At 30.9% G+C, this 27,448-nt stretch overlaps 1 protein-coding gene and 1 long non-coding RNA gene across 2 annotated transcripts in view; both read left to right on the plus strand.

Moving 5' to 3' along the window:
* The window catches only part of LOC123271556 (putative uncharacterized protein DDB_G0279653), a 214,510-nt gene that overhangs the window by 10,138 nt on the left and 176,924 nt on the right, over positions 1 to 27,448 (plus strand). The window lies entirely within an intron of this gene.
* On the plus strand, positions 6,701 to 27,391 carry LOC123271568. The gene is made up of 3 exons (XR_006510910.1): positions 6,701 to 6,712; positions 16,502 to 16,505; positions 26,975 to 27,391. It is a non-coding gene; the product is annotated as an uncharacterized LOC123271568 (long non-coding RNA).

Consider the following 27,448-nt stretch of genomic DNA (forward strand, 5'->3'; position numbering starts at 1 on the left):
AATTTTTGTGAAATTAAATTTTTTTTTAATTCCTATTATTTCATCCGAAAAATACTATATATTAAAAGATTGTTAATCATTGGAGTAACAGACTCTTAGATAGAAAAAGAGAATGTTTTATGGTAATCACAAAATACTCACTGGAGTAAAAAAAATTATATAGAATTCTATATGATTCATATATTATTTTATATGAATTATATATACATCTATATAATTATAAATGAATTACATATGCTTCTATATAATTAGATATGAATCATATATAATGATAAATAGTTTTTTTTATTCGGGTATGCCTTTATATGAGTACATAAGACTACTTATGTGTTGGTAAGGGTATGAGTATATCAGACCATATGAATCCATATCAAGTTATATCAACCCTGATCAGGGATTTTTTTTTCAAGTTTATCAAAGTATATATAACTTTATAAGGTTATATCAGGGCATATCAGGACCTATTAAAAAATAATGTAAAATTAGATATGAGCATATCAAGCTATATCAAGTCTGATATAGACATATCAAATTGATAAGGCTTGATCAGACCTGATATGGCCAATTTTCATATCAGGCCATATCAGGCCATATCAGGACATATCAAAAATTAAATATGGACATATCAGATCATATCAGGCCAGATATGAACATATCAAAAATTTTTATATGGCCTTATCAGCTCATATCAAGCCTGATCAGAATATTTTTTCACGGGAATGTAGTACTGTATGAAAATGTATTTACTATAGTAAGATGGTTGAGACGTTTTAAGTTATTCGAATACGCAGAAAAACTGTTCCGCGGAATAATAAATAGGGAAAGCATCGGGAATTTATTTTTATTGAAATTATATCATTATTTTATTTTTATTCTCAGAAACGAGTCAATAAAGAAATATATAAAAATTCCTTAAGGTCACAATCGTTTTGCTTACTCGAAAATTATTTTTTATTTTCAATAATAAAAAAAAAAAAAAAAAAAAAAAAAAAAACATTCAATTAAAATCATAATTATAATTATAAAGATATTTTTTATCCGCGGCTGATGATACGACAGCAGGATAAAAGGAGATGATTAAGGAGGAGGAATTGATTAATACGCGTGTCTGTACCGATCCAACATAATAATAATCCTGTTGATTCAAATTCTTTGAAACGCAGTATAGTACCGCATGGAAGATATTACATTAAATAAAAAATATAAACTAAATATATAAAGCCGTTATGACATACTAGATACTGAAGAGTTAAATCCGGTACAGGGTAATACTATTTATCTATCATCCTCAGTCCTATTAAAAGTTGTATCCTTAAAGCACAAAACAAAAATATTCAGCCCCGGTTCAGGGATCTGATATGGATTCCGTGAAAGTGTCAAATAACGAAGGTAATTTAAAGAGTAAATGATAAACTAAAGACAAAAAATAATTATAAGTTAATAGCAAAGTGTAGCCTTAATCTTGTTCTTAGTTTTCTTCCTCTTTACTTCCTTTCAGCAATAAGAGACTACATCAAGGTCATTCGTGTCTGAAGATAGTCCTCGGATAATTGGAAAACTGAGTGCAAACTGAAGCCGTTACGTGATCGGATTACTTATCAAAGAAATAACTTAAGTGTTAAAGTTTAAGTATTACTTATCCGAACAAAAACAGTTTCACTGTAAAAAAATCACGCCAAGCCCACGTTCATAAGACTATTAAGAAAAAAAAATTTTATTACTTTACAAAAAGATATAAAATAAAAAATTAAAAAATCCAAGTAACCGATATGGTTGTATATGATTTTCGGAAATTAAAAAAAATTTTGTTGTAAATTTAAAAATTAAAAGAAACAATTTTGGACCGTATTTAGTGTGCCAACCTGACGATCACACGTCCTCGGGTGCATAGCTAAATATTTTATTACAAGCCGTCATATTTTTTTTTTTTTTTTTTTGAAGATATAACTTTTCTTTGTTCAGAGGCTAATTCAAGTGACAAAAACTTTCGATTATCAAATCAAATAAAATTAGTTTTCTTGAGGATGCCTTTTCAAAATTTCTATAATTGTCTATTCCAGCGATAACATGCAAGCTAGATTCACTACCACCCCAGGTATAGACCCTTAGCACTCACAATGGTCTGCAACTGCATACTTCATACAGCAAAACTGTGTACCCAAATAGTAATCCAACTATGTACACCTCAAGCCCCCGCCACATTGTCAACCACGTATGACACATGTAGTGCAGCTTACAACATCTCTGGCCCCCGCCATCTCACCAGCTGGCCTTCGCGCCCTGACAATTTTGATAAACAAAATTGATTCAAACTACCCTGAGTTTGCAGTTGCGACTACAGACTGGTGCAGATAGTGCAGCCAACAACTTCATATCTGGCCCCTGCCATCTCACCAGCTGGCCTTCACGCCCTGACAATTTTGATAAACAAAATTGATTCAAACTACCCTGAGTTTGCAGTTACGACTACAGACTGGCGCAGATAGTGCGGCCAACAGATTTCTTTTGTCCCCCCCACTTCACCAACTGGCCTATCATACCCTAGCCAAATCACTCTAGATTTGCTTGTACGACCTACAGCTTGGAGCAAGTGGTGCGACCTCAAGAAAAATCTTTTCTTATCGCCACCACATCATCTACTGCCCATCATACTCTGGCCAAACCAACCTTGATTTGCCATTGTGATCTACAGCCTGATGCAAGTGATGCGACTTTCAACAACTACCATTAGTGCCTAGTCTTTTCCTAGTGGTTTCTGACTCTGTCTCAAAGTACTTCTGAGAAACTTCATGCTCATCGCTTTCATAATCATCTAATAAATCCAATTCAATAGGAATATGGAATTCAGGCATTTTTCTTAAGTTTTCATGACAATATTTATATGTTATATTGCCCGTTAAAGACTTTAAGGTATAACAATTACCGTCGAGAATTTTGATCACCACGAATGGACCTCTGAACTTCGGATCAAGCTTTGTTTGGTGTCTTTCTTTATTTTTAATTAATACAAATCTCCTACTTTAAATGGAACTATCTTTGCTTTATTCTTATCAAATCTAAACTTATCATATTTTTTATTAACTTCTATGTTATCAATCGCTTTTTGTCGTACGTCAGAGATATCAATTTCTTTATCGTCTTGATCAACTATCATACCAAAAGGTCTAACTACTCTGCCAATTAGCAATTCTAACGGACTAGCTTTAGTAACTCGATTAGTAGTAAAATTAATTGCTAATTGAATTTCGTTTACAACTGCTTGCCAAGAGTTTCCACTCGTTTGGGCTGCAGTAAACATACTTTTTAGGGTACTCATTACGCATTCTACCTGGCCATTAGCCTGACTTAAACCCGTAGCTAAAAGATATAATTTTGAGTTTTATGAGGTGCAATACTCTTGAAATTCTTTACTTGTGAAACATCCACCTTGATCTGCAGTTATACGGGTCGGTGGGCCAAACAATAATATAGCATTTTTCAGAGACTTAATAGTATTGAAACTATCTATTTTTCGAGTATGACATAATAAAACAAATTTGGTAAATGCATCTATCAAAATAATAACGTATTCTTTTAAATCGTTTTTACCCGTTAATTTACCTGTAATATCCATGTGCACAGTATGTCAAGGGATGCTGGTCTTAGGAATAGGATGAAGCTCTGCTTGTACTTTGCCTTGAGCTTGACTTGGAAACTTTACAGGTATAACAGTTATCAATGAATTTACGAACATACTTCGTAATTCCTTCAAACTAATAATACTCACAAATCTTGTCAAGTGTTTTCTCCCATCCTAAGTGCATAATTGACTCGTGCACATGATTTATTACCGACCACCTAAAAGCACATGGAACAATATGTAAACATAATGTTTTACCTCGCCTATGGATTTTTCGATTGGAATAATCCTGCCGTACTTCATAGGTTTTAACAAGATCGGACGCGATTTCATCATTTTATAAATCAATTATTATCTTACTAATTTCTGGGTCGCGCCGCTGCCCAACAAGGAGCCAATGATTGGGAAATTTCCGTCAAATTTATGCGTTCCTTTAAAATTTTATCTGAATTGCTACGCAATTGTTCCGTAATAGAATTACGCGAAAAGAAATCAGCGTGAGCCATTCGTTTACCTTCTCTATACACGATATCAAATTTAAAAATCTGTAAGAAATCCCACCAACGGTGAACCCTTGGTGTTAAGTCAGCCTTTTTCTGAGAAGCTTTTAACGAATTACAATCCTTAATTACTAGGAACAGTCGGCCATGCAAATAATAGCGGAAAACTTTACTCCGTTAAATACAACTAGAGTCTCTATTCATATGAATGATATCGCGGCTCAGCTGAACTAGTAGCTTTGCTATAATACTCGATAACTCTATTTGAACCATTAAATTTTTGCATTAATATAACCCCATAGCCTTCAGAGCTAGCATCTGTATGCAACTCTATAGGAAAGTTCGGATTGAAGATCAATAGTACAGGCTCACTAGTCAATACAGAGATTACTTTCTGATGGATATTTTCATGTATCTCAGTCCATTCAATATTTCTTTTGCTACCTGAGGTCAGAGGGTATAAGGGTTTCGTTACCTGTGGGTTTTGAGAAACGAGTATTTCGAAAAATTAACAGAGAATACGGATTTAATGAAAATAACAACTAATTTTTGAAGTCTGTCTAACGCTTCCTCGATAGTTGAAGCTATAATCATAATACCATCCATATACACAATGACGTATGTATACGCAAATTATCCGAGGGATCTTACAACAGCGCGTTAAAAGATAGACGGTGCGTTCTTTAAGCCAAATGACATGGTCAAATATTTATATTTTTTATCAGACGTTACGAACACCGTTTGTTCAATCGACTCTGTCTCAACAGGGACTTGGTGGAATCTGCTAGCTATGTATCAGCTCGTGAAATATTTTACATTAGAATTTCGAGCTATCTGATCAGCAATAAAGGTTAATAAAAATTTATCGTTAATTGTATTATCATTTAATAGTTTACTTTTAATTAAGCATACACGAACAATGATAGCAGAAAAATCTATAGTATATCGAGGATTTGTATGGTTTAATGAACTACCGAAAATGATAAAAGAACAAAAATCAATTAATGTATTTAAGAGATTATTGAAAACTCAAGCTAAAACAATGTATTTATAAAAAATATATCCTTAAACTTTTGTACCAAAGAAATAGAGAATTATAATTGTAAAGAATGTAGCAAATGCTAAATAAACAACTCATTATTATTATTATTCAATGAATGATAATCAACATATAGATGATCCAATACATCTTTCTTTTTGACCAATAATATAGGGCTTGCAAAAGATGAACGATTGGTACTTATAACATTTGCTTTCAATAGTTCATCTACTCTTTCTTTTACTACCTGCCTTTCCTCAATACTAAGACAATACGGTCGCCCTTATACAGTTACATTAGGGTCAACTAAACGTATTTTAAGTATCCCAGTATTAACCCCTGAATAAATGAATCTGTATAATATTTTAAGATCAAAATAAGTTTCTCTTTATCATATCTAATTACGTCAGTATCAATATCATTAAAATATATTTTACTAATAGATTCGAGTTTATTACACGCATTAACCTGATTACTTTTAGATAATTTAAATTATTTGAAGTTATATTTACATCAAATCCTTGCCCTAGAATTTTACGACTTATAAATATGTCACATTTTAAATAATCATGTGCAATAGTATGAAAAAGTATCTTTAACTTATGGCTTTTAATAGTTATGTCAAACAAAATTTGTATAGTACAGTTCACGCTAACATTTTCAATACCCTTCAGAATTGTTAAATTATTTTTCCTTTTTCCTGCGATCCTAGTCGTAATACTTTCTTTAACCAATGAGCATTCCGCTCTTGAATTAAACCAAAATGAAAACGACTCACCGCGATGTATTACAAAACCTGGCAAAGTTGTCACGGTGCGGGAATTGATTCGCCACTTAATAGATCCCCTGAAAAGCGTCGATGGCTGCAATAATTAATGAACTGTCTCCCAGAAGACATTCCACCAAACACACATTCACTGTCGCACACCAAGTAAACGAATCCGCGTTTGAATTTCCCGGGTTAAATTTCGGTAGTGAAATATTACGATTCAGTGACGTCGGTTTTGTGATAGCCTTCATTAGCTTCACAAGACTTTTGCTTTGCATTTCCAAAAATAGTTTTAAATTGCTCAGAGGAGAATGCAGCAAATGATTCTGATCCCACTTCTGATGTCGGAAAAGCATTATTAGGGGCGTTAGTACAGTCCATTGGATTCATTTATTCAATTATTTATTAATTTAGAATAATTAAAATATACGCTAACTTGTATAAACAATACTACGATTAATTATCAAGGTAATTAATAATTAATATACAAGGTAAAAGCGCTGGGGAATGAGACCGAGAACGAATCCGGGGTCAGCAGGATATATTCGATGTCTTTACTTGATCAATGCTCAACGAGAACTACTCGTATCAGTACCCTAAGTACTTCTTCTCTCAAAAATATTTCGACAGCCCTCATTGTCTGTCGATATCTTTAACTGTATACTTTTTACTTCTATCCTGTGACCTCGGCTACGTTTGGTGACCATTGTCACTCCGGACTCAAGCCCATTGCCATAACCATAGAAATTATAATCGGCTTAAGTTATAAATAATTATTAAATATTGTATGCTTTACAATTTTGCTTAAAACTAACAGACAAACTAAAATATTGGGAATTTCCCTATCTCTGGGAAAACCCAGCTCGATATTATCTCCGACATATATATATATATATAAATGTAATTACAATTAAGAAACAATAAATAAACGTACTAAATAATGTGAGAAAAGCAAACTTCAACTCCTCAGCCATCATATGTTATACCATTATTATTATTACTATTATCATTATTAATTTCTCTTGAGCAGCATGGTCTTCTTCTTTTGAGATATGAATAAAGTAGTTTGTACATAAACATAATAAATATATCACCGTACTACTTCTCAGCAATGATATTACACCGTGAAAGCCCGACAACTTAGCACCATCATCATCAGTTGAAATAAATTACAGGAAAGAATGGAATAGAAATAAATAAAAGGAAAAAAAGTATATAGATGCTCAAGTTGAGTGTATTATTATACAAATGACAGAGTCGCTCACTGCAGATTAATAGAACACTCTAATTACAACTGAAACCCTCTTCTTTTGTAACCAAATGTGATAAACAGCCACCGGCAGTCACGACCGCTTTACAAATAAATTACAGTTTTAATTTTACTTACTTTTATTTCACTATTTATATTACTATTTTATTTTTATTTAAATTATAATAAGTATTTAAACTCCGTTTCGCATCGATCGTTAATCGCGACTCAAAATGACTCAATAACTTTCAACCTCCTCAAGTTTATCAGTCTGATGCTAACGGTTAATTTTCTAGAATTAAAATAAAATATTAAATATAAATATATATAAAAAGGCAGTACTTGATCGCTGGAATTATAACGAGCAATATTCCAGTTGTCGAGAGAAATCGTCGAAATAAAATATTACTTATAGCTATAGTTAACATAACTATATGAATAGTATCCTTAATTATATATATATATATATATATATATATATATACTATATGCTATATATATATATATATATATATATAAATATATATATATATATACATATATATTAGGGTGATTTTTTTTTTTACTTTATTTTTTTTTTTTCGGTCCCATCGTGAATTCTTGTTGGAAATACCCAAAAAAAATTCCCTGAAAGTTTGAGCTCTTAATATTAATTAACGTCCTCGACCAAGGCATGTGAATATTTCCCATTGAAAATACACAAAAACTTTGATTTTTAATTTTTGAATTTCTAAAGCTCAGCGGCATTTCATGGGATCACTTTGATCGAAGATGGTTTTTTCTTAGAATTGAACGCTCTACAAAAGTGCCCATTGCCGCAAAGTCGTAACTCACACTGGCGAGGCAGTACGGGCCACTGAACCTGATTTTTTCATAAAATTGGCGTTTTTTCGCATTTATCTCGTAAATATCAAGAGCTACGGAAAAAATGTAAATATTAAACTTGTAGAGAATTAAATTTCCAACAAAAAAAGTCCTATGAACCAAATCGCTAAGATCAATATTAAGCGAGATATTAAGCCTTGAATATATTTTTTCGTGAAATTTTGGCCGATCATTGATTTAAGCTTATTAATATCTTGTTTACTTTCTCTGTTTTTTATATTTTTTCTTCAATATATTTTTTTAAGGCTAGAAAAACAGGATATGATAAGTATCTTACATTATAAAAGCTTATATCTCAAGAATCTTTAATAAATAATGGATTTACGAGTTTCTGCATAAAACTTATGAATTCAATTACACTTAAATAATTTATATATTATTAACAGTTCAAATTATATTAACAACAATAAGTATTTAATAAAAATAAAAACAACAATACCAATTAATTATTATTGAAAGCAGAAAAATGAATTGTTAGATTAATTCATTGTCAATATATTGTGATTTTTTACACGATGTGTATTGAGATCGATGGTGCTGAACAGTTTGAAAAATTCTTTGTCTTTCATCTTCGTTATAAGTCAATACTTCATTAAAACTTTCGGCTAGCGCTACTCCTCTTTCCGCAGTATCGTTTACTACTTTTAACTTTTTGAATGTATCATAACATCGTTTATACTCAAGATTTGATTCCCACAAACTTGGATCTGTATACAAAAATTCATAGGGGAGCTCAAATTGCTCAAAAATAAACAACGAGTTTGGATTAACAAAATCGCTTATGTTTTTCTCAGATAACGACGTTATTTCTTCATAAGCGACTGATAAACGTTTATTAGGCTTTTTGACCGCTACCTGAGAATTTATTTTTTGTACGATCTTTACTTTTTCTTCTACTGACACAGTTTCATCAAAAAGAGCTAAACAAGCAAGATTTTCGTGTAAGTACCACAAATGCCGAGACAATTTATCGAGTGCTGCATTTGCAATTTCTGGATGTATTTTTCTGTAGTAAATAAGATCTTTTACTAATTGCAAATCCGAGTTTGGAGCATTTATTGCATTAGGAGCAGTAAACCATATTTTTACATAAAATATTACGATGAAAACACATATTTTCTGCAAAATTTTTTTTTCGTTTGCTCCCATTTTAAACTGGTTTCTAAACATATATATTTTCAAGCAATAGAGAGCTTTCGATAACCACCATGCGTGATGAAAAGCACCAGGTGCTTTAAATTCGGCTCTATGACTTTTGATACCACCCAAAAAGATACAGCTCAGCTCCAAAAACTCCTTGTAATCATTTCTCGGATGATGATTCTAACAAAAAATAAGAAAAATTTAATAATTGCGGCCAGAAAAGAAGATATTTTCAGAATTTTAAAGTAAAAAATATTATTTAAAAAGGCAAAATTTATAAAACTAAATCACTTAAAAATTCGAGTTATATCGAAGTATGCAAAATAACTACAGTGTAAAATTCGAGTTATATCGAAGTATGCAAAATAACTACAGTGTAACTACAGTGTAAACAGAGTTACGACTTTGCGGCAATGGGCACTTTTGTAGAGCGTTCAATTCTAAGAAAAAACCATCTTCGATCAAAGTGATCCCATGAAATGCCGCTGAGCTTTAGAAATTCAAAAATTAAAAATCAAAGTTTTTGTGTATTTTCAATGGGAAATATTCACATGCCTTGGTCGAGGACGTTAATTAATATTAAGAGCTCAAACTTTCAGGGAATTTTTTTTTGGGTATTTCCAACAAGAATTCACGATGGGACCGAAAAAAAAAAATAAAGTAAAAAAAAAATCACCCTAATATATATATATACATCGTCTCCCCCCAAAATATCTTAGGAAATGTCCAAACACAGCCCCTGTCAAAAGCGAAACTCAAAATTCCAATTTTAAAAGGTTCTCCACGGGAATTTTATATTGGCACACCCTAATATATATATATATATATATATATATATATATATATATATATGTCGGAAAAACATTATTAGGGGCGTTAGTACAGTCCATTGGATTTGGTTATTCAATTATTTATTAATTTAGAATAATTAAAATATACGCTAACTTGTATAAACAATACTACGATTAATTATCCAAATATAATTAATATACAAGGTAAAAGCGCTGGGGAATGAGACCGAGAACGAATCCGGGGTCAGCAGGATGTATGCGGTCTTTACTTGATCAATGCTCAACGAGAACTACTCGTCTCAGTACCCTAAGTACTTCTTCTCTCAAAAAATATTTCGACAGCCCTCATTGTCTGTCGATATCTTTAACTGTATACTTATTACTTCTATCCTGTGACCTCGGCTACGTTTGGTGACCATTGTCACTCCGGACTCAAGCCCATCGCCATAACCATAAAAATTATAATCGGCTTAAGTTATAAATAATTATTAAATATTCTATGCTTTACAATTTTGCTTGAAACTAACAGACAAACTAAAATATTGGGAATTTCCCTATCTCTAGGAAAACCCAGCTCGATATTATCTCCGACACGGCCAACCTGACGATCACACGTCCTCGGGTGCATATCTAAATATTTTATTACAAGCCATGTCATATTTTTTTTTTTTTTTTTTTTTTGAAGATATAACATTTCTTTGTTCAGAGGCTAATTCAAGTGACAAAAACTTTCGATTATCAAATCAAATAAAATTAGTTTTCTTGAGGATGCCTTTTCAAAATTTCTATGATTGTCTATTCCAGCGATAACATGCAAGCTATATTCACTACCACCCCAGGTATAGACCCTTAGCACACAATGGTCTGCAACTGTATATCGCATACAGCAAACTGTGTACTACCATAGTTACTCAACTATGTACACCAGTCTTCAAAACCTTTCCTACATTGTCAACCAATGACACATGTAGTACAACTTATAATTTTCTCCTCAGGCCCCCGCTACTTCACCAACTGCCCATCGCGCCCTGACAATCTTGGCAACCAAGATTGATTCAAATCACTCTGGATTCGCAGTTACGACTACAGCTTGGCGCAAGTAGTTTGACCCCCAGAAGCAAAATTTTTCTCATCGCCACCACATCATCTACTGCCCATCACACTCTGGCCAAACCACCATTGATTTGCCATTATGACCTACAGCCTGATGCACGTGGTGCGACTTTAAACAACTACCATTAGTGCTCAGTCTTCCCCCCCGGTGGTTTCTGACTCTGTCTCAGAGTCATTCTGAGAAACTTCCTGTTCATCACCTTCATGATCATCTGGTATATCCAATTCAATAGGAATATGACTTTCCGGCATTTTCCTCAAATTCTCGTAACTATATTTATAAGTCCTATTATTGTCTAATGACTTCAAAGTATACCGATCACCATCGAGAATTTCCGCCACTACAAATGGACCTCTAAACTTAAGATCAAGCTTCGTTTGATTTCTTTCTTCGTTCTTAATTAACACAAAATCTCCTACTTTAAATGGTTCAATTCTAGCTTTATTTTTATCAAATCTATACTTATCGTATTTAGCATTTATTTCTATATTCTCAATAGCTTTTTGTCGTACGTCAGAGATATCAATTTCTTTATCGTCTTGATCAACTATCATACCAAAAGGTCTAACTACTCTGCCAATTAGCAATTCTAACGGACTAGCTTTAGTAACTCGATTAGTAGTAAAATTAATTGCTAATTGAATTTCGTTTACAACTGCTTGCCAAGAGTTTACACTCGTTTCGGCTGCAATAAACATACTTTTTAGGGTACTCATTACGCATTCTACCTGGCCATTAGCCTGACTTGAACCCGTAGCTACGAGATGTAATTTTGAGTTTTATGAGATACAATACTCTTGAAATTCTTTACTTGTGAAACATCTACCTTGATCTGCAGTTATACGGGTCGGTGGGCCAAACAATGATATAGCATTTTTTAGAGCCTTAATAGTATTGACACTATCTATTTTTCGAGTATGGTATAATAAAACAAATTTAGTAAAAGCATCTATCAACGAGACGACGTACTCTTTTGAATCGTTTTTACCCGTTAATTTACCTGTGATATCCATGTGCACTGTATGCCAAGGGATGCTGGTCTTAGGAATAGGATGAAGCCCTGCTTGTACTTTGCCTTGAGCTTGACTTGGAAACTTTACAGGTATAACAGTTATCAATGAATTTACGAACATACTTCGTAATTCCTTCAAACTAATAATACTCGCAAACCTTGTCAAGTGTTTTCTCCCATCCTAAGTGCATAATTGACTCGTGCACATGATTTATTACCGACTACCTAAAAGCACATGGAACAATAGGTAAACATAATGTTTTACCTCGCCTATGGATTTTTCGGTGGAATAATCCCTGCCGTACTTCATAGGTTTTAACAAGATCGGACGCGATTTCATCATTTTATAAATCAATTATTATCTTACTAATTTCTGGGTCGCGCCGCTGCTCAACAAGGAGCCAATGATTGGAAATTTCCGTCAAATTTATGCGTTCCTGTAAAATTTTATCTGAATTGCTACGCAATTGTTCCGTAATAGAATTACGCGAAAAGAAATCAGCGTGAGCCATTCGTTTACCTTCTCTATACACGATATCAAATTTAAAAATCTGTAAGAAATCCCACCAACGGTGAACCCTTGGTGTTAAGTCAGCCTTTTCCTGAGAAGCTTTTAACGAATTACAATCCGTAATTACTAGGAACAGTCGGCCATGCAAATAATAGCGGAAAACTTTACTCTGTTAAATACAACTAGAGTCTCTATTCATATGAATGATATCGCGGCTCAGCTGAACTAGTAGCTTTGCTATAATACTCGATAACTCTATTTGAACCATTAAATTTTTGCATTAATATAACCCCATAGCCTTCAGAGCTAGCATCTGTATGCAACTCTATAGGAAAGTTCGGATTGAAGATCAATAGTACAGGCTCACTAGTCAATACAGAGATTACTTTCTGACGGATATTTTCATGGACCTCAGTCCATTCAATATTTCTTTTGCTACCTGAGGTCAGAGGGTATAAGGGTTTCGTTACCTGTGGGTTTTGAGAAACGAGTATTTCGAAAAATTAACAGAGAATACGGATTTAATGAAAATAACAACTAATTTTTGAAGTCTGTCTAACGCTTCCTCGATAGTTGAAGCTATAATCATAATACCATCCATATACACAATGACGTATGTATACGCAAATTATCCGAGGGATCTTACAACAGCGCGTTAAAAGATAGACGGTGCGTTCTTTAAGCCAAATGACATGGTCAAATATTCATATTTTCTATCAGACGTTACGAACACCGTTTGTTCAATCGATTCTATCTCAACAGAGACTTGGTGGAATCTGCTAGCTATGTCTCAGCACGTGAAATATTTTACATTAGAATTTCGAGCTATCTGATCAGCAATAAGGGGTAATAAAAATTTATCGTTAATTGTATTATCATTTAATAGTTTACTTTTAATTAAGCATACACGAACAATGACGGCAGAAAAATCTATAGTATATCGAGAATTTGTATGGTTTAATGAACTACCGAAAATGATAAAAGAACAAAAATCAATTAATGTATTTAAGAGATTATTGAAAAATCAAGCTAAAACAATGTATTTATAAAAAATATATCCTTAAACTTTTGTACCAAAGAAATAGATTTATAATTGTAAAGAATATAGCAAATGCTAAATAAATAACTCATTATTATTATTATTTAATGAATGATAATCAACATATAGATGATCCAAAACATCTTTCTTTTTAACCAATAATATAGGGTTTGCAAAAGATGAACGATTGGTACTTATAACATTTGCTTTCAATAGTTCATCTACTCTTTCATTTACTACCTGCCTTTCCTCAATACTAAGACAATACGGTCGCCCTTGTACAGTTACATTAGGGTCAACTAAACGTATTTTAAGTTCCCCAGTATTAACCCGAGTATTTGGAAAACCTTGAATAAAAGAGTCGGTATGTTCCTTTAAAATTGAAATAAGTTTTTCTCTACTATCTTCATTTACATCCGTATCTACATTATTAAAATCAATCTTTCTATCGGACTCGACTTTATCGCATACATTAATCTTTTTACTTTCAAATAGACTAAAACTATCTGCTGAGATATTTATATCAAATCCTTGACCAAGAATTTCACGACCAATCATAATGTCACATTTCAAATAATCATCAGGGATGACATGCAATAAAATCTCTAACGTATGGCCATTAATTACAATTTCAGACAAAATTTGTACAGTACTATTTACACCGACATTTCCAATGCCCTTTAAAATTATTAAATTATTTTTACGTTTACCCGCAAATTTAGCGGCAAAACTTTCTTTAATTAACGAGCATTCAGCTCCCGAATCAAACCAAAATGAAAACGACTCACCACGATGTATTACAAAAGATGGCAGAGTTGTCACGGTGCGGGAATTGATTCGCCACTCAATAGATCCCTTTAAAAGCGTCGATTGCTGCAATAATTAATAAACTGTCTCCCAGAAGACATTCCACCAAACACACATTCACTGTCGCACACCAAGTAAACGAATCCACGTTTGAATTTCCCGGGTTAAATTTCGGTAGTAAAATACTACGATTCAGTGACGCCGGTTTTGTGATAGCCTTCATTAGCTTCACAAGACTTTTGCTTTGCATTTCCAAAAATAGTTTTAAATTGCTCAGAGGAGAATGCAGCAAATGATTCTGATCCCACTTCTGATGTCGGAAAAGCATTATTAGGGGCGTTAGTACAGTCCATTGGATTTGGTTATTCAATTATTTATTAATTTAGAATAATTAAAATATACGCTAACTTGTATAAACAATACTACGATTAATTATCCAAATATAATTAATATACAAGGTAAAAGCGCTGGGGAATGAGACCGAGAACGAATCCGGGGTCAGCAGGATGTATGCGGTCTTTACTTGATCAATGCTCAACGAGAACTACTCGTCTCAGTACCCTAAGTACTTCTTCTCTCAAAAAATATTTCGACAGCCCTCATTGTCTGTCGATATCTTTAACTGTATACTTATTACTTCTATCCTGTGACCTCGGCTACGTTTGGTGACCATTGTCACTCCGGACTCAAGCCCATCGCCATAACCATAAAAATTATAATCGGCTTAAGTTATAAATAATTATTAAATATTCTATGCTTTACAATTTTGCTTGAAACTAACAGACAAACTAAAATATTGGGAATTTCCCTATCTCTAGGAAAACCCAGCTCGATATTATCTCCGACATATATATATACATTAGAGTGGTTCAAAAAAAAAAGTTTTTTGCCTATCATCTTAAAAGCTTCTCTAAGATATAAAAAAAATTCCCTTCAAAGCGCAGCTTGATATCTCAATTCTTCATGAAGCTCAATGAATTTTTATTTTCCCATTTAAATAACACGTAAGCAAATTTTATTTACGTTTTCATCCGGTAAAACTACGGAAAAATGTTTTTTTATATTTTTCGTCAATTATTCCTGTAGGAAATTTAATTGTCTACAAAAAAGTACTGAGGTAGTTTCTTCGTAATCTTAACAAGTAAAAAGTTATTGAGCTTTAAATACTCGCACAAAAGAAAATTTGAACGAAGATAGTTTCAGAGCAACTTTTCGAAAACTTTTTTGGTAACTGCATGTATTTATTTAAAAATTTATCAAACTAGACTGTTTCTAATATAATTAACACATGTCTATTGGTGAAGTATTAACTGTGAAGTATGAATAATTTTTCTCATTACAATTCGGATATTTTTTCCTATGAGCAATGATTTTTTAAAGTTGAACTTGAATTTCATTACGGAATCTGAATCAAGAGCAAGCTAGTACTTTTGGATGTATACTAAATTAAATTTTTATATTTAAGAACATGTAGGACAGGTAGGACAGGTGAATATTTAAATTTTGAACATGATGCTGGGACGCTTTTTGACCGAATGAAAAATCATGAAACTTTGCAGAAGTACGTAAATAGAAGTCCTTCGTGAATTGATTCTTTTATTTTTAAATTTAATCATTAAAAAAAAAAAAATAATAAATAAACAGGTAGAGTTCGTGCGTAAAACTGCCTTATCTCAGGAGTCATCACATATTTAAGTAAATAAGCTTGACTATAAAGAAATTGCTAATAAATATACAACCAATATAATCTTTGAGACAGATTTAATTTTTTGGTTATTTCTTATTTTAGTCTATACTACTTATAACTTATAATGACAGGGATAGGGAGTACTCCTTAAGAGCCGCTCATTTTTGAAAACTGACCGCTCTTATTGAGAGTTACTCGTCAATAGAGTATCGTGCACGAGAGTATAGATTTCCAAATACTCTATAGTAGTAGTACACATAAATCTAACTCCGAGTCGGAGCGAAACAGACTTGCTCTTTAGTATATTTCTCCTACTCCGAGTTACTGATTGAAGAGCGTTGTCAGAAGACTCTTTAAGAACTTACTCGTCAAAGGAGCAATTCACTCTCCGAGCATAGCCAAGATACTCCTCCCACCATTTGACAAAAATTCGCCTCTTTGCGTTAATCATTATACAGCGTACACTACTTTATCTAAAGTAATTTAGAAATGATTTTAGATAGCCCATAGTAAGTAGCCCATATGTATATTGTGTACAGAAAGAAAGTATAAATTATAGCACTAGAATATCAGTCGATTGCAACTTTAATTGCTTAAAAGCGCACTTGTTAATTAACAATTTTTTTTTGCTAGTTAATATCAATTTTGAAAAACAATATTTTTTTAAATCATTATTTCTATTGTGCTTTCTCATTCTTAAAAAAATTGCATTAAAATTTTTTTTTCTTTAGTAAATAGACAATTTGTTGTAAATAAATAAATTTTCTCGTAAAAAATTTTTTTTATGCTATATGAATATATAAAAACAAATATTAATCGTTTTTTAAACAAAACAAATTTTATTCTATTTTTTATTTACAAAACAAATAAAAAATTTTAAAAGTAATCTTTTTTTTTTAATTAAAAAGTACGACAGAAATAATGATTTGAAAAAAAAAATGGTTTTTTTACTATTGATATCAACTAGCAAAAAAATTGTTAACTAACAAAGGCGATTTGAATTAATGAACAAATTTGTTTAAGAAATGATTTTTATCTTAAAAATCATTATCTTCATTTTTAATTATTTTCTAAGAAAAAATTTTCAAACATTTTTCATAAACATCATATTTGTTTGTAATATACTTTATAAAAGAATTTTTTAAATAATTGTGGGTAAAATTTCAAAAAATTCATTTCTGTGTTGCTGTTATCAATGTAAAAATAAATCCATCGGGCTATTTGAAAAAAAAAAAAAAATTAGGAAAACGGTTGACCCTGAAGGCCATCCCTGCAACTTCCCGCTAATTCCATACTTAGGCGCTTAAAATTGCACCATTGACGTTTTTGAGCTCTTCGAGCTCAAAAATACAATTTATGGGTTATTTTGAGCTCTCCGAGCTCAAAGAGATTGCTTTCTTATGCTTTAAAGCTCTTCGAGCTCAAAAGTCTGATAGAGATTTGATGACACTATTTTTTGAATTTTTAAACCGCAATAACTTTTGAATGAATAATCCGATTTTTACGCGGTTACGTCGAGATCTGATGAAAACTCGATTTTTGCAAAACGGGGTGAAAACAATAACTTCCCGATTTTTGAAAATCTTCGATTTTCTTAGCAGGAAGTTAAAAAAAAAAAAAAAAAAAAAAAAAAGAAAATCAAATCAAATCAAATGATTTTTCGACGAGTTACAGGTATTTGTTTATAAGCGCTTGAAGGGAACCACGTTTTTTTTCGTTAAAAAATTATTATCTCGTAAACTATTGGTCGTAGAGACATCGGTTTTGGCTCATTTTGTTCCTTATTTAGATCTCTAAATTTCATACGCAGCATGTCTTGATTATGTTTGCGTAGTTTCTAAGATATTTTAATTTAAAACTCAACGCTAAAACAGATTTTCTTATTAAAATAATAGGAAAAATAACAAAAAAAAAACTTTTTTTAACTCTCAATTTTTCCTTGCAAATGTAAGATTTACTCACAAAAGTTAAACAAAAAAAGTCCATCTGGTAACCAAACCTTGGTAGATATACTGATAAACCATAATCTGCTGGCCAAAAATTTTTGTGTTAAATTTCTTAAGAAATATGTTTTTGTTAATTAAAAAATTTTTTCGAAGCCAGAAGCAATTAATTTTTTTATTGGCCTATCCTTTGAAAGCTTTACAAAGATTCATGTTGGAAAAAAAATAAATAAGAATTTTCCGTTTTTTTAGTAACAATTAGAGATGCTGAAGAAAATATGAAACATAAATAAAACATTTAATAATTTTTAACTTCCCGCTAAGAAAATCGAAGATTTTCAAAAATCGGGAAGTTATTGTTTTCACCCCGTTTTGCAAAAATCGAGTTTTCATCAGATCTCGACGTTTGAAGGTCACAGGAAGCTTCCCTGACTATCCCCGCGAGGTTGTCACGGTGTCTGTATGTATGTGTGTGTGTGTGTGTGTGTGTGTGTGTGTGTGTGTGTGTGTGTGTGTGTGTGTGTGTGTGTGTGTGTGTTTGAAAGTATGTGAACCGCTTATAACTTTTGAACGGCTTGACCGATTTCATCGCGGTTGGTGCCATTCGAAAGGGCTTGACTAAACTTAGATTTTGAAAACTATTTGGACTGATTCAGATCAATAGATTTTGATAAATCTTAAAAAAACTGAAAAAAAATTTTTTTCAAATGTGGTTTTTTTGGAATAACTTTTAAACGGCTTAAAGGTTCAATTCCAAAAACTAATCAGCTCTTAACCTCAAAAAACCACGTCGATCGCCACCAGTCCGGTCAAAATCGGTTGATTCGTTCGAGAGATATCGTGAACGAAAGAAAACCGAAAAAAGTGTTTTTTCAGAATAACTCCGAAATTCCTAGCGCGATCAATTCAAAATTTAAGATTCTTTGTGAGGCTTGAAAAACTGCGTCGAATGCTTCTAACCGCGTAAAAATCGGTTTATTCATTCAAAAGTTATTGTGGTTTAAAAATTCAAAAAATAGTGTCTTATCAAATCTCTATCAGACTTTTGAGCTCGAAGAGCTTTAAAGGATAGGAAAGCAATCTCTTTGAGCTCGGAAAGCTCAAAATAACCCATAAATTGTATTTCTGAGCTCGAAGAGCTCAAAAACGTCATTGGTGCAATTTTAAGCGCCTAAGTATGGAATTAGCGGGAAGTTGCAGGGATGGCCTTCAGGGTCAACCGTTTTCCTAATTTTTTTTTCTTATAGCTATTGGTGTCTTCTATGAGCAAGAAAATCAACTAAGCTCAAAAAATATCATCTGAATTTTTTTGAATGATTTTCAGATTTCCGAATTTCTGCATTAAAAAATAGTTGAAATTATAAAAAATTTATTTTTTTAGCATTTTAAAATTTTACTGGCAACAAAATATCGGTGTAAAAATATTTTTTTTATTTGCAAAAACTTAGTTTAAAAGTTAAAAAAAATATGAGCTCTACGGGGACTTGAACTGAACTCCGAGACAGTTCGCGTGCGCCATTTCCGTCAAACCATTGTCGTAGAAAAATAAGGAACATAATAATAATGTGAGGCAAATAATAATAATAGTAAGCGGCCGCTCACATACTCGAAGTAATTTGTTTTTTCATGTTTTGTGTAATTTTTTCATTTTTTTCTGAAGACTAAATTAACTTTTAAAAAATCAATTCCTCAATATTGGTATCAACTGATTTCAAATTTCATGAATTGACCAAATAAGTCATCGTCAAATGACCGAATTATGAAAAGTTCATTAACTTCTTTGTTTATAAAAAAAAGAATAAAGTTAGTTAGCTTTTCAAAACTTGATCCTTTATCGTTAGGTTTTCTGGACGATTTATAAAATTTGGAATCGATTGATATCACTATTGTGGAATCGATTTTTTGAAAGTTTATTAACTTGTAAAAAAAAAAAAATTAGTTAACTTTTTAAAAATTGGTCTTGAGACAATAAGTTATTGGGTCGATTCATAAAATTTGGAATTGTGGTATCCCTGTATTGTGGAATCGATTGATACCTATGTTGTCGAATCGATTATTCAAAAGTTAATTTAGTCTTAAAAAGAAAAGAAAAAATAACAAAAATGATGAAAAAACAAATTACTTTGAGTATCTGAGCGGCCGCTTACTATTATTATTGTTTGCTTCACATTATTATTATGCTCCCCATTTTTCTACGAAGGTTTGACGAGAATGACGCACGCGCTCTGTCTCGAAGTACAGTTCAAGTCTCCGTAGAGCTCATATTTTTTTTAACTTTTCAGCTAAATTTTTGCACAAAAAAAAAATTTTTTTTACATCGATGTTTTGTTGCTGGTAAAATTTTTAAATGCCAGAAAAATAATTTTTTTTTTAATAATTTTAACTATTTTTTAATGCAGAAATTCGAAAAAATGAAAATTATTCAAAAAAATTCAAATAATTTTTTTTGAGCTTAGCTGATTTTCTTGCTTATAGAAGATACCAATAGCTAAATAAAAAAAAAAATCGAATGATTTTTCGAGGGGTTACAGATATTTGTTTATAAGCGCTTGAGAGGAACCGCGTTGTTTTTTTCATTAAAAAATTAATATCTCGTAAGCTATTGGTCATAGAGACATCGGGTTTGGCTCATTTTGTTCTTTATTTAATTCTCTAAATTTCATATAAGGTAAAAGCCCTAATAGATGATCATGTACCAGTATATGATCACTCCATGTATTTGTATACCTATATTTGTGAATATAGATATACAAATACATGGAGTGATCATATACTGGTACGTGATCATCTATTGGGGCTTTTACCTTACAGCATGTCTGGACTACTTTTGGCGTAGTTTCTGAGATATTTTAATTTAAAACTCAACGCTAAAACTCTATTTTTTAAACAAAAAAAAAAGCAACACTTCACACATACACACAAATGTTTAGTATTTTATTGAGTATTTTGAAAAAAAAAAAAAAAAAAAAAAAAACCCAAAATCGGATCATTTTGTCGAAAAGTTGCCAACAAACCGCTTTTTTCCAGGCCGACTGGTCTAATATATTTATTTATGTAGTTATCCAGACAGTACAAAAAAATTATGGTTTTTGTCTAAGACATCATGTGTGCATGGTCCGATTTGAAAAAAAAAAATTTTTTATTATTCAAAAAAATATATTGATCAAATGCACCTAAAAAAGTTTTGAGAAAACTCAATTCTTTCATAAATAGCTATTTTGCAAGTAGCTTTGGATTAATCTATCTCGTTAACAAATAACAATAGCTTGAAACATGCCGGAAATAACATTTAAAGAAAAGATTAACAAATAAAATAAGCACAACCCGATCTCTCTAGGACCAATAGTTTACGTCATGAGAATTTTTTAATGCAAAATTTAAGCGTTGAGCGCCAACACGTTTAAATAAGTAGCTCTAACTTGGCAAACAATTTATCGATTCATCTATTTTATTTCTTAATCACAACTTGTACTTACTTTTATTCAGAAAAACTTTAATTAAGTATAAAAAAACTTTATGCAGTTGTAATTACCAAAAAAAAAAGGTTTTTCAGTTTTTCATGGCTCAAAAATAGTAAAGATATGATATATGACTTTTCATTAACATACACGCAAGTTTGTAGTGACGAGAGATTTTAAGAACAACTTATAAATAGGAAAAAAAATTTTTTTCTTTTGCAAAAAAACGCTTTGAAAATTGTTGCTACCAATGAGGTGACGGTATATGTCTTAATATGAAAGACGAAGAAGTACAAATAAGTATCTCTCTCTTGAGTTTTTAATTCTGAAAGTTGGGAGAAGGGAGAAAGATAAATTATTTTATTATTATTAGAATAGACAGACCTAAGAAAGAGAGAGAGAGGACAAGGTTTCTTATCTTTCGATCAACAGATGACGAAAATTATTTTAAATATATTTGACGAAGATTCTGTTTCTGAAAACTTTTTCAAAAATAAATTAACTCGCTTTTTTCACTCAACAATTGAACCAAATATTTGTCCATACAAAATAGGCATCAAAATACTCGGAATTTTATGATTCGGATGAATAATTTGTCGTTTGAGGAACCTTTTCAAAAAATAAACGTTATTATTAATTCTTCTAACCCGTTATCACCTATTCGGTCATTTTTATGCTAGTATAAATCTAATTTCAAGTGGATGGAAATTTCCATCTTCAGTTATTATTAATAAAAATTAATATATCAAAATTAGCATATCAAAATAAACATTAACTTTTAGATAAATGTTTCCTAGAAGTCAAGTTATTTATCCGAATCATAAAATCCTGAGCTCAAAAAAGAGATACTTACTTTGTTTCTTCGTCTTACACATTGAGGCATATACCATTCGTCTTTTAGTGTTACAATTTTAAATAATTGCTAAAATCGCTGTTTCAAATAATTCATTCTATTATAAAAATTTTTTTTTATTATATTTTCTTATCTACAAAACATAATAATTTTTATTTTATTGCTAATTTTTTACCTTTGAAATATATGAAAAATGGTTGTGTTTGATTATCTAAACATGAATCTACTGTTAAAATATACATATTACTTTGATATTGGTTATTTTAAATACAATTAGAGGATAGGGAAACATAGAAAATATTAATCAAATTCTGAATTTTATGTATATCATATTTTTATTTATAACATTACAACATATTACACATCTTCTTGACTATTTTCATTTGAGCTTTCTGTACTTATGGAACTACTTGTATTACTTTTATTTATAGATTTTCTAGCTTGTTTTACCTTTTTTACATTATCATTATTTTCATAAATATCTTTGTAATTCATTCTAACGATCATTATAGAATTTATCAAGTCTGATTTCAGCTTTGCACGCAGGTCTGAAAAAATATACTTTAGTCCGGAAAACAGTCGCTCTACGGAAACTTGAGTAGCAGGAGCCGCTAATATAATTCTTGCAAGTTGAAATAATTCAGGCATTAACAACCTTTTTTCTTCCCAATATTGAAGCAGTGGAATTTGAGGATTTCGTTCTTCTTGATTCTTAAAATTTGATAACAATGGCTTTATATCAATAGTTGCATTTTTTTCAAGCTTCGCCTTCTTTCGAGCGTGTAGTTGTTGGAGTAGCACTGTTGGTATTGAAGTATCCTCTTGAAGTTCTTCGGATGATTTATCCACTACACTATTTGATAAATCCTGTTCAGTTAGATCACCTCTTTTTAATGAATTCAAGCTCTGCCATACTTGACTCAAATGATTTACAGCTTCAGTCTCCTGTTCTTCGGTTAGTAAAACATTATAAAGAGGGTCTAAATAAATTCCAGAAATTAAAGCAAAATTCTCAAAGAGATTATCTTGTCGAACTTTCATATACTTAATGATGTTTTTTGATAATGGCGTCTGAATTTTTTCCGTTTGTTCGAGGCATATTAACCACACTGAATAAAATTCCGGCAACTTTAGCTGCTCCTTTTGTAATTTTAAAGTAGCATCTTTTGCTGGTTTTAATGCTTTTACATAATGTTTTATGTTATTCCAATCACTCGCAGTAAGTGATGGAACGTAACTTTTGAAGTCTTCCAATTTAAGCAAAGAGAATAACATATCATACGTAGATGACCAGCGAGTAGGCAAATCGAGAACAGGTTTCGACGCAGTCGGTCTTAAACGCCTGATTTCGTTAATTGTACTGTCGACTGTAAAAATTTTAGCTGCGTTTCTTGCTTTCGACAATGATTTCTGAAGGTTTGATTTATTGATTGCAGCTTGAACTGCAAGCTGCAGCGTATGAGCGAATTAAAATTTTATTAAATTTTTTTATGCTTAAATTTTTTCTGAATAAAAGTAAGTACAAGCTGTGATTAAAAAAAATAGATCAATCGATAAATTATTTACCAAGTTAGAGCTACTTGCTTAAACGTGTTGGCGTTCAACGCTTCAATTTTGCATTAAAAAATTCTTATGACGTAAATTATTGGTCCTAGAGAAATCCTGTTTTGCTTATTTTATTTGTTGATCTTTACTCTAAATGTTGTTTCCAGCATATTTCAAGCAATTTTTATTCGTTAACGAGATCCACAGATTCGGTAGAATCTGGCGCCAAGTTCCGTTCAAATCTGCTGTAAATGGAGCGCCAGACTACCGACTATGTTTACTGTAAGCAGAACGGTATTTTGAGGTTGCAAAATTTTATTTAATTCTACGGTACTTTTTTTTCCTAAATTGTATATTATAACAGTAATTCATACTTTATTTGACTGTTATGAATTAATTATATTCATTTATAACAATTAATCTAATTGAAATTATTAAATTTAATCAGCACAAACTATAGCAACGAAAAAATTTCGATCCTGACTTTTTTTCGATGGGCAAAGTAATCTGCCATAGACTAAATAATTCGAGAATGCATAGTAATCCTTCATTAGATGGGAAACTACAGTTAAAAAAAGATATTTCACAGCTTGCATCTACACCAGCCAGGGTGCGCTGAAATTATTTTTACATAAACTGTAGTTTCAAGGGGATAGTTTGCTATAAAAAATGCAACCAACGCGAGATTTAAGTTGGTACCAATTGTAAATTTTTATTATAATTACAAAAAATACTAAAATCCGAACAAAAACAGTTTCACTGTAAAAAATCGCGCCAAGTCCACGTTCATAAGACTATTAAGAAAAAAAAAATTTGTTTTCTTTACAAAAATATATAAAATTAAAAATTAAAAATCCAAGTAACCGATATGATTGTTTATGATTTTCGGAAATTAAAAAATTGTGTTATAAATTTAAAAATTAAAAAAAATTTTGGAACGTACTTGGTGTGCGTCATTGTGTATTTAAATTTTTAAAGTCCTAGTAAATAGATTTTACGAATTTCATTAAAAGTAAAATATTTTGCAACCGCGCACACTAAATATGTTCCAAATTTTTTTTTTAATTTTTAAATTTGTAACAAAATTTTTTTTAATTTCCGAAAATCATAAACAATCATATCAGTTACTTGGATTTTTTAATTTTTTAATTTTATATATTTTTGTAAAGAAAAAAACAAATTTTTTTTTCTTAATAGTCTTATGAACGTGGACTTGGCGCGATTTTTTACAGTGAAACTGTTTTTGTTCGGATAGATTAATCTAAAGCTACTTGCAAAATATCACGGAGAGGAATGAATATAACTTATTCCTATGTAGAATGGTAAACATTACCATGTTACATAGTAGCTGAAATTTTTGTGAGAACCCTGTGTAAATTTGATAATAAAAATCTTAGAAATTGTGATAAAAATATGAACCATCACTCATTCGATGCGGAATTAAATTCTAAAAATAATGTTGTTGTTTTTTTCATTTTTTTGATGAAAATTTCAATTTGTTATTAACAAAAAATATATCCAAAATAACAAATCTTAGCTTTTTGTAGATAACTCAATAACTATTAGTGATATCAAAAATCGGAAAAAAGATCCTTAAAGAGGAGGAAATTTCTGAAAAAAAATCTCGACTCCCGGAACTCTAACTTGAAAAACAATAATTTTTATTCACTTTTGAAAATAGGGTTCCACGCAACTGCCGTCGTATTTTAGCATCGGCGCGGCCGTGTGACAAAAGTCGCGCGGAACTCTATTTTCAACATTTAATAAAAATTATTATTTTTCAAGCTAGTGTTCCGGGAGTCAAGACTTTTTTTCAGAAATTTTCTCCTCTTTAAGGATCTTTTTTCTGATTTTTGATATCACCAATAGTTATTGAGTTATTCACGAAAAACTAAGATTTGTTATTTTGGTTATGTTTTTTGTTAATAACATATTGAAATTTTCATCAAAAAAATAAAAAAAAAAAAACATTACTTTCAGAATTTAATTCCGAATCGAATGAGTGATTGTTCATATTTTTATCACAATTTCTAAGATTTTTATTAGCAAATTTATACAGGGTTCTCACAAAAATTTTCCAAATCGGACCATGCATACTTGATGTCTTAAACAAAACCCATAACTTTTTTCTACTGTCTGGACTGCTGGGTACTATATAGAATGTATGCTTTTTGACCCACTAGATGAAAGATCGCAAATATGATATCCGTTTTATATCTGTTAGTCCCAGTGTTCATCTATGTACACTTAACATAATCTACATAGCAGGAAAATATTATATAGATAGCTTATGACTTCAAGTGTAAATGGGCCGAATTTCCTCCTTGTTCAGAATTTTTTTTTTTTAATTTCATAAATAATATTAGCGTTTGAGTTATTTACGAAAAACTGAAAAATTTTTTCTTTTTTTTCAACTTGTCTTGTAAATGACAATCGTAATTTTTTATGTGCTGATTAATCCTTGAAAAACAATTTACTAAACGTCACTCCGAATCAAATAAGGTATTACAAATAATTTTAGAAGCTTTATATCTATTCAACACGGTTTAGAATTTTTTGACTAGACATATTTCTCATGTAAGGCGCATTTTACGCCAAATTGACCACTTTTTACCCTGACCCCTTTCGATTTGGCTGAAAATTTTTCAACCTTTTCTACCCTATAAAAAATGCTTTTCATAATTTTTCAAATGACCATTACTTTCTCAAAATTTAACTTAGTATAGGGACGTTTATTTTTTCAAAATTTTTGTTTTTAAATGTACATTTCAATTACAATTCTCGATGGTAACCATTTTTTAATTTTTATTTTTTAACATATGAAACTTTAATATTTTCTGCAATTTCTCAAATTTTTTCGGAGTGGTGTTCTTTGGATATTTTTTTTTTCCGATTGAAAAAAAAAATTTTTTTTTTTTAGCTTTTTTTTCTCATAACACCGTTTTGAAAATTTTTTTGTTCAAAGAAAACTTCAAAATATGAAGAAAAAACATAAAAACAAAAGTTGGAGTTAGGGTAAATGCACCAATTATTGACCGATTAAGGTTTTCTTTTTCTGTACTAAGCTATAAAAAATCTATTAACCTACTAAAAACAATTTGTAATGGATTTTATTAAAGTTAAATACTTAATTAATAATAATTAATAACTATTTATAATAAAAATTAACAAAATTATATTAATTTTGATATTTGAATCTTGAAATACTAAAATCACCAATTATTGACCGATGAAACCCAATAAATGACCGACCGTTCTCCAATTAATTGACCGCTGAAATAATTATAAGTAATTTTGTAAACTACATGTATGTAATTAAATTTATGCAGTACTTTTGAAGTATTAACGACATCTTTAACAAAACTAAACATACAATATAATTTTAAATCGTACTTTTTTATAAAATAATATAAATAATAGCAATAATCAACATAAAGTCACATTTCTTTAGGTAACAAATAATCACAAATTCATTTTGATGACG

This window comes from Cotesia glomerata, linkage group LG9 (genome assembly GCF_020080835.1).
Source record: "Cotesia glomerata isolate CgM1 linkage group LG9, MPM_Cglom_v2.3, whole genome shotgun sequence".
Classification (NCBI taxonomy): Eukaryota; Metazoa; Arthropoda; class Insecta; order Hymenoptera; family Braconidae; genus Cotesia; species Cotesia glomerata.